Source organism: Pteropus alecto, unplaced genomic scaffold, assembly GCF_000325575.1.
Source record: "Pteropus alecto unplaced genomic scaffold, ASM32557v1 scaffold270, whole genome shotgun sequence".
NCBI lineage: Eukaryota > Metazoa > Chordata > Mammalia > Chiroptera > Pteropodidae > Pteropus > Pteropus alecto.
In genome coordinates this window covers 4,928,306-4,934,923 of record NW_006430735.1, presented here as the reverse complement: position 1 = coordinate 4,934,923, position 6,618 = coordinate 4,928,306, and the positions used below count along the sequence as shown (strand labels likewise).

Genomic DNA, 6,618 nt, shown 5'->3' with positions numbered 1-6,618 from the left:
GAAGTGAGATAGAGGGGGCTACGGTTTTAAATAAGATTGTCATGAAAAGTCACATTGAGAAGGTGACATTTAAATAAAGATCGAGAGAAGATGAGGGTGTGGGCCAGTGGACTTTTGGGGGAAGAACTTTCCAGGCAGAGGGAATAAGTAAAAAGGCCCTGAGCTGGGATCAACCCCAGAATGTTGGAGGTGAATTTGGATGAGGCAAAGTGAGCAAAAGGGAGAATAGAGTAGTGAATATATAATAATTTGAATATAACATGTGGTTTTTCAGGCTAACTTTAAAGGTATTTACCCGTCGTCACTGCCCCACTCCTTTTCTCCACCCACGTGACCAAGATTCTGGTGGGTGTTGTTGTTAACATCATTATCCAGTGCAAGTGGAAACACACATAATTATAGGGCTAGATTATTTGCTTTTATTAAAACACACACACACAAATTAGACAAAAACAGACTGGTTAATTAATCAACCACTCTATTTCTTATGTTAGGTTTCTAATGCTCCAAAAGGGATTTAAGGAGATTAATAATAAAATATAACATATGACACTTACTATAAACCAGGTACTATATTAGGTGGTTTGCATGTCTAGTCTCTTTTGTTGCTTTTAATAACCTATTGAAGAAGGCACTACCCATACTGACACTTTTCCTTTTCTTCTTTCTCTTGTCTTCCCAATTTCCTTCAAGTATTCTCATCATTTTCCTTTTTTTTTTCTTTTTCAATTGTAGTCGACATTCAATATTATATTAGTTTCAGGTATACAGCATAGTGGTTAAATATTTATATAACTTACAAAGTGATCCCCAATAAGTCTAATACCCACTTAACCTGATTACTAACCTGTAAGTACTATACATAGTAATTACAATATTGTTGACTATATTCCTTATGCTGTACTTTACATTCCTGTGATTATTTTGTAACTATCAATTTGTACTTCTTAATCCCCTAACCTCTTTCACTCAGCCCCTCAAACCCTATCCCATCTGGCAACCATCAGTTTGTTCTCTGTATCTGTTTCTGTTTTGTTTGTTCATTTATTTTGTTTTTATATTCCACAAATAAGTGAGATCATATGGTATTTCTCTTTCTGTCTTTTTGCACTTAGCGTAATACCTCTAGGTCCATTCATATTGTCGCAAAAGATAAAATTTCATTCTTTTTTTATAGAATACTCAATATCCTGTTGAGTATATGTATCACTTCTTTATCCAGTCATTTTTTAATGGACACTTAGGTTGATTCATGTCTTGGCTATTGTAAATAATGCTGCAATGAGCATAGGGATGCACATATCTTTTTGAATTCGTGTTTTACATTTTTTCAGATAAATATCCAGAAATGGAATTGCTGAGTCATAAGGTAGTTCTATTTTTAATTTTTTGAGGCTCCTCCATATTGTTTTCCATAATGGCTGGACCAATTTGCAATCTCACCAACAGTGCATGAAAGTTTTCTTTTCTCTACATCCTTGCCAACACTTGTTTGTTGATGGTAACAATTCTGATATCTGTGTGAGGTGATATCTCATTGTGGTTTTGATTTGAATTTACCTAATAATTAGTGATGTTAAGCACCTTTTTTATATGCCTATTTTTAACAGGTTAATTATTGTTTTGCTATTGAGTTGAATGAATTCCTTATATGTTTTGGACATTAATCCTTTATCAGATATATGACTTGCAAATGTTTTCTCTAGTCCATAGGTTGTATTTACATTTCATTGATTATTTTCTTTGTTGTGAAGTTTTTTTTAGTTTGACATAGTATACTTATTTTTCCTCTTATTACCTGAACTTTTGGTGTCATATCTAAAAAGTCATTGCCATGGCCAATGTCAGGGAGCTTTTGCCCTATGCTTTTTTCCTAGGAGTTTTATAGTTTCAAGTATTATGTTTAAGACTTTAATCTCTTTTGAGATTTTTTTTCTGTGTGTATGGTGTAAGTAAAGGGTCCGATTTTATCCTTTTGCATGTAAATATTTAGTTTTCCAAGCACAATTTATTGAAGAGACAATCCTTTCCCATCGTGTACTCTCGGCATCCTCGTTGGAAATTAGTTGACCATATGTGCTAGGGTTTATTTCTGACCTCTGTATTTCATTTCATTGGTCTATGTATCTGTTTTTATGCCAGCACCATATGATTTTGATTACTATAGCTTGGTAGTATAGTGAGAAATCAGTATGTGTGATGCCTCCAACAGTGTTCTCAGAGCTTCTGGCCTGTGTGTCCTGGAGGTTAGGACGAGGGGGAACAATGCCTGAATTGGGCAAGAGGCTATGTTAGGAGCCCGCGCTTGGTCAGCAAGGCTGAATGGACACAGAAAAGAGAGATATGGCCATCCTGGGGAAAAGGAGCACAGCCCCTAAATAGGAGGCCAAGGTGCATATTTTCCCAGACAAAACAGGAGTCCAGAAAAAGGATTCTCACTCAGGAAGAATACTTAGAGAAACAAAGAAGCACCCAAGTTGGAGAGACCTCCAGATAGATGCTCAAGGGCTGCACGAAGGGAAGAATCAGAAAACTGAAGGAGAGATGTGATCTGCACCCAGGCCACATAGATTTGCTAGTGTCTCGTGAGGTTAAGGTGACAATTTTTGTTCTCCCCATCCAAAGGGCACCTAAATTCGATTATAGCCAGACTGACAAAGGTCTTTCTTTACTTACCTCCCTCCCTTTTTTCCTACCTTTTGATCCCCAAAGAGAAGACCAAGTCAATAACTAGGAGTGAAAAAGAGGAAGAAGCCCGGAAATCACAAAGCTGTGAACTACCTTTCCCTTCCCCTCCCCCCGCAGACATAAAGCACACATCTCACATCCCAGGCTTCCACAGCAGACTTGGGAAGGGAGGAGGGGGAGTAGTTCTGGACTGAATTAAATTTTGTGAGTTTTGACGTTACATTTTTTTCTTTAATTGCCTACAGCACCTGGTATTCCTAGGTGGTCTCTCATCCAACTACTAACCAGGCCCAACCCTGCTTAGCTTCCAAGATCAGATGAGATCGGACACATTCAGGGTAGCATGGCTGTAGACTTGACATTACATTTGACAAGACTTTTTAATTATAGACATGGTCTGGCTTTGTGACTGAAAAAAGACCAGACAAGATTTATTATGTGAATATTACTCCCAAAAAGCCAAGGAATCTGCCTGAAATTTCTTTTAGAGGCCAAGAAGAAATTATTCAATAGAGCTCATTTGGACAGGGAATGATGCAGTAAAGAAAATGAATTTTTGTTAACCTACCCAGTCTAGTTTTTTTTAACTACCTACAAAGGTAAAAGTTATTTGTAAGTTCAGGGCGCCAACGCTTGAGTGATTTAGTTAGTCAAAATCAATTATCCAAGACTTTGCATTATTATTTTACATTATTATGTAAAATTGAGCCTGAAAATATAACTTATTTTCTCAAATAGTAATATTTCACCTGGCCTTCTATTCTATTAACATATCATCTATCAGTATAGCTACCTAGTCTCATTGGCAAATGTGTAATTGTATTCCATCAATTCACCTGAAGCACAAAGAGCTCTTAAACCCAAAGCAACATTAACTGGAGAACTGCACTTAAAAGAATATAGGCCATCAACAGTATTTAAAAACATTTGAGTTTGCCTCAAGAACCCCCAATGTGAAGATAAGATAGAAATATTGACCTTCCAGCCAGCTTAAAGGAGATATGTCTTAATCTCTGCACAAGACCTTGTTTTCACGTGGGATGCAGATTGTTTGGAGGAACATGTGCTTATTACATGTATTGCTGTGTTACTGGTCTAGGAAAGTTTTCAAGAGTCCCTTGGGGGAAGCAGGACAGAGCTCATCACACATCATGTGATGCATTTGTAGACACTCGGTAATTATGAAATAAACTGAAGACTGCATCGTACAATAGCTACTCCCCAGAAGTACCTCACCCCAAGGAGAGAAAACTGAATAAACAAATACCAAAAATAAACTAGTCATCAGGAAGGCTACCTTTGACTTATGGGTGACAAGTAAGGAAAAAAATGAGAAATTCTTTAACAATCAGTAACATGTGCCCCACGTGAATGTAATAAGAAAGATGCAATGATCAGAATTTCTAGGATTAAAGGGAGAAACTGTAGTTTTGTATGGATTCTGTTATGTATCGCTGGGCAATAAGAATTATATTGTAATATAACCTATAATTTAATTCCTTCTAAGTGAGCCTCTTTCTTGGAGGCTGCATTTCTCAGAAAACATTGATTCAGAGAAGGGAAAGAAGTCACAGCTGTCATGTCAACCTTTTTATAGCAACTATACTAGTATCACATTAGAAGGGATTTATTCAGTGTCAAAAGATAACTTATTGAGCAGTATTCTCTGAGGCAATAGAACTCAGCCTCTAAAGTCTACCTGGGTTTCATTCTGGCTTTTCCACTTTCTGCATGACTTTGTATAAGTTATTTAACTTCTGTGCCTCAGTATCTTCATCTGTAAAATTAAGATAATAATAGTTCTTATACTAGTACTGTTGAGAGGATTAAATGAGGTGACGCATTTACTAGTTTAGAATGGTGCCAGGCACAACAGAGGCACTCAAATATTAACAATTATTGTTAATATTATTGCTTAGTACTATTAATATAATCATGGCAATTGGTAAAACTTTTCAGATAATTACTAGGAAAAAATGGAAGGCCCTTGTACGATAGTCTTTTAAAAACCCTTTATTTATCTCTCATGTATAGGCAGCAACCCTGGTGAGTCTCCTGTTACAGTACTCTCCATTTCCACATACGCATATTCTAGTTCAGAATATCATCACTTTAAATCCCTTGAAATCCGTATCCTTTGGTCTTGTTGCTCCCTGTTCTTGCTGATACTATCTACCATGCACATGGCTTCTGTTCTACTCACATTAGTTACATACTCAAAAAGTCAGAGTGGCTGTTCAATGACGTTCAGATCACAGCCCAAGTCCACAGTCCATTAACTTAAGATCACCTTCGCCTGGTTCCACCTCACCTAAGCTGCTCCCTCCCCAATAAGCACTGCCAACACTCATCCTACTTGTCTTATGGCCCACACTCATTTATTTTGTCTTTTCTCAAAACCAATGTCTGAAGATCCCTCTCTCATCTTTCTTCCATTTGGGGCTATATTTCCTTCTAGATCCCTTGTGCAGATTTCTCTGATTCCACTCCCCCCACCCCCAGCACTCACTTATTTTTCTTACTCTTTGGTGCCTGGATATATATGATAAAGGTGGAAGCTATCAGACAACAATGGAGGTGTCCAGACACTTTAAGGCAGGCATGGCATGACCAGTGAAAGTACCAGAAACTGTCACAAATAGATCTGTCACAAACACTTCACCAGAGTCTTCTCACTGCTTTGCAGACTCTCTCTGAGAACTCCTTAATTTTAGAACCCAATATTGAGACCTACAACTGATCTGATCTGCTTCTCCTGTGATTTGTATTCAACTAATCTCATCCAGTGGCATAATTTCCAGTTTAATCCCCGCCCCTTTCCGACATGCTTCCTCATAAATCAGCAGTTTCACTGTATACCCTGGGCAACTGTTTCTTTCAGTCTGTACCTTTAGTGTCTGATTCCCCCACTTGCCAAGGATCAGGTGTGGGAGCTGGCCAATGGTTACTCAAAGTGTCCAGGAATAGAAATATCCAGATTGTGGGAGATTAGTCAGGTTTTTGGAGAGGGCTTGATATAAAAATCAGTGTCATCAGGCCCAAAGATCATGCGCAGATCTAAAAATAGGAGGGTGTCTGTGGCCTGGTGGGTAGTGAAACGGGAGGCTGGGCAAGCGGCAGGCCCTGCTGAATCGTAAACTGTGCAACTGGGGCACCGCTGGTCTTGTTTGTCACTGTATCCCAGTATCTTAAAAATTCTTGATAGGTCGTAGGCACTCGGTCTTTATTTGTTGTTGAATAAATAACCTGTACCTGATTCGTAGCCAGTAGTTAGAAGGCACAGGGCACTCTTTAGGGCAAGAGAAACCCTGAGTTATGCCAGTATTGTGTCACCCTAGACTTGTCAGGTGTGTCTGATTGTTCCATGCGGGCTTGTTTCATCTCGCTACTTAGCTTGTCAGCCTCATGTCTTTTCTGAGGACAGGAAATGCATCTGGGACTCAGCAAACACCAATTAGTTCAGGCTGAATTGAGCTGGGTTTCCCTGGGTAACTCCTGCAGTTTGTAATGAGTTATAAGGTTCTCCTCCAGTTAAAGAATATTGTTTTCATTTTAGTCAACAATTAGTTTAAAAAATATCCTTTCATTAAGGAAAAAAATACAAATTGGATGTTTGCAGCAAAATATGTAGCTGAATAATTATGACTGAATTGTATAGTTCATTATATCTTAGAATTTGAAATGAAATCATAGCTTTTTTCAGCTGGTTTCTATGACATGTTCTATCTTGTTCACTTCCTTTCTTAAAAGAACACGCAAAGATGAACCCTACCAGCTTCTGAGTTAGCCAGTCATCCTGTGATTTCACAATTTCCCTCCAGCTTGCCAAGACAAAATTTTTATTTTTCAGTTGTAACTCAGTTATTATTATAAGATTTTATTTAAATATAAACAGCCATTGATTTAGCATTTTTTTGACATGAAAAAATT

The 6,618-nt window shown here is 37.9% G+C and overlaps 1 protein-coding gene and 1 pseudogene across 1 annotated transcript in view; both read right to left on the bottom strand.

Moving 5' to 3' along the window:
• The window catches only part of CD96 (CD96 molecule), a 90,798-nt gene that overhangs the window by 33,938 nt on the left and 50,242 nt on the right, over positions 1 to 6,618 (bottom strand). The window lies entirely within an intron of this gene.
• Positions 2,925 to 3,043, bottom strand: LOC112485254 (annotated as a pseudogene).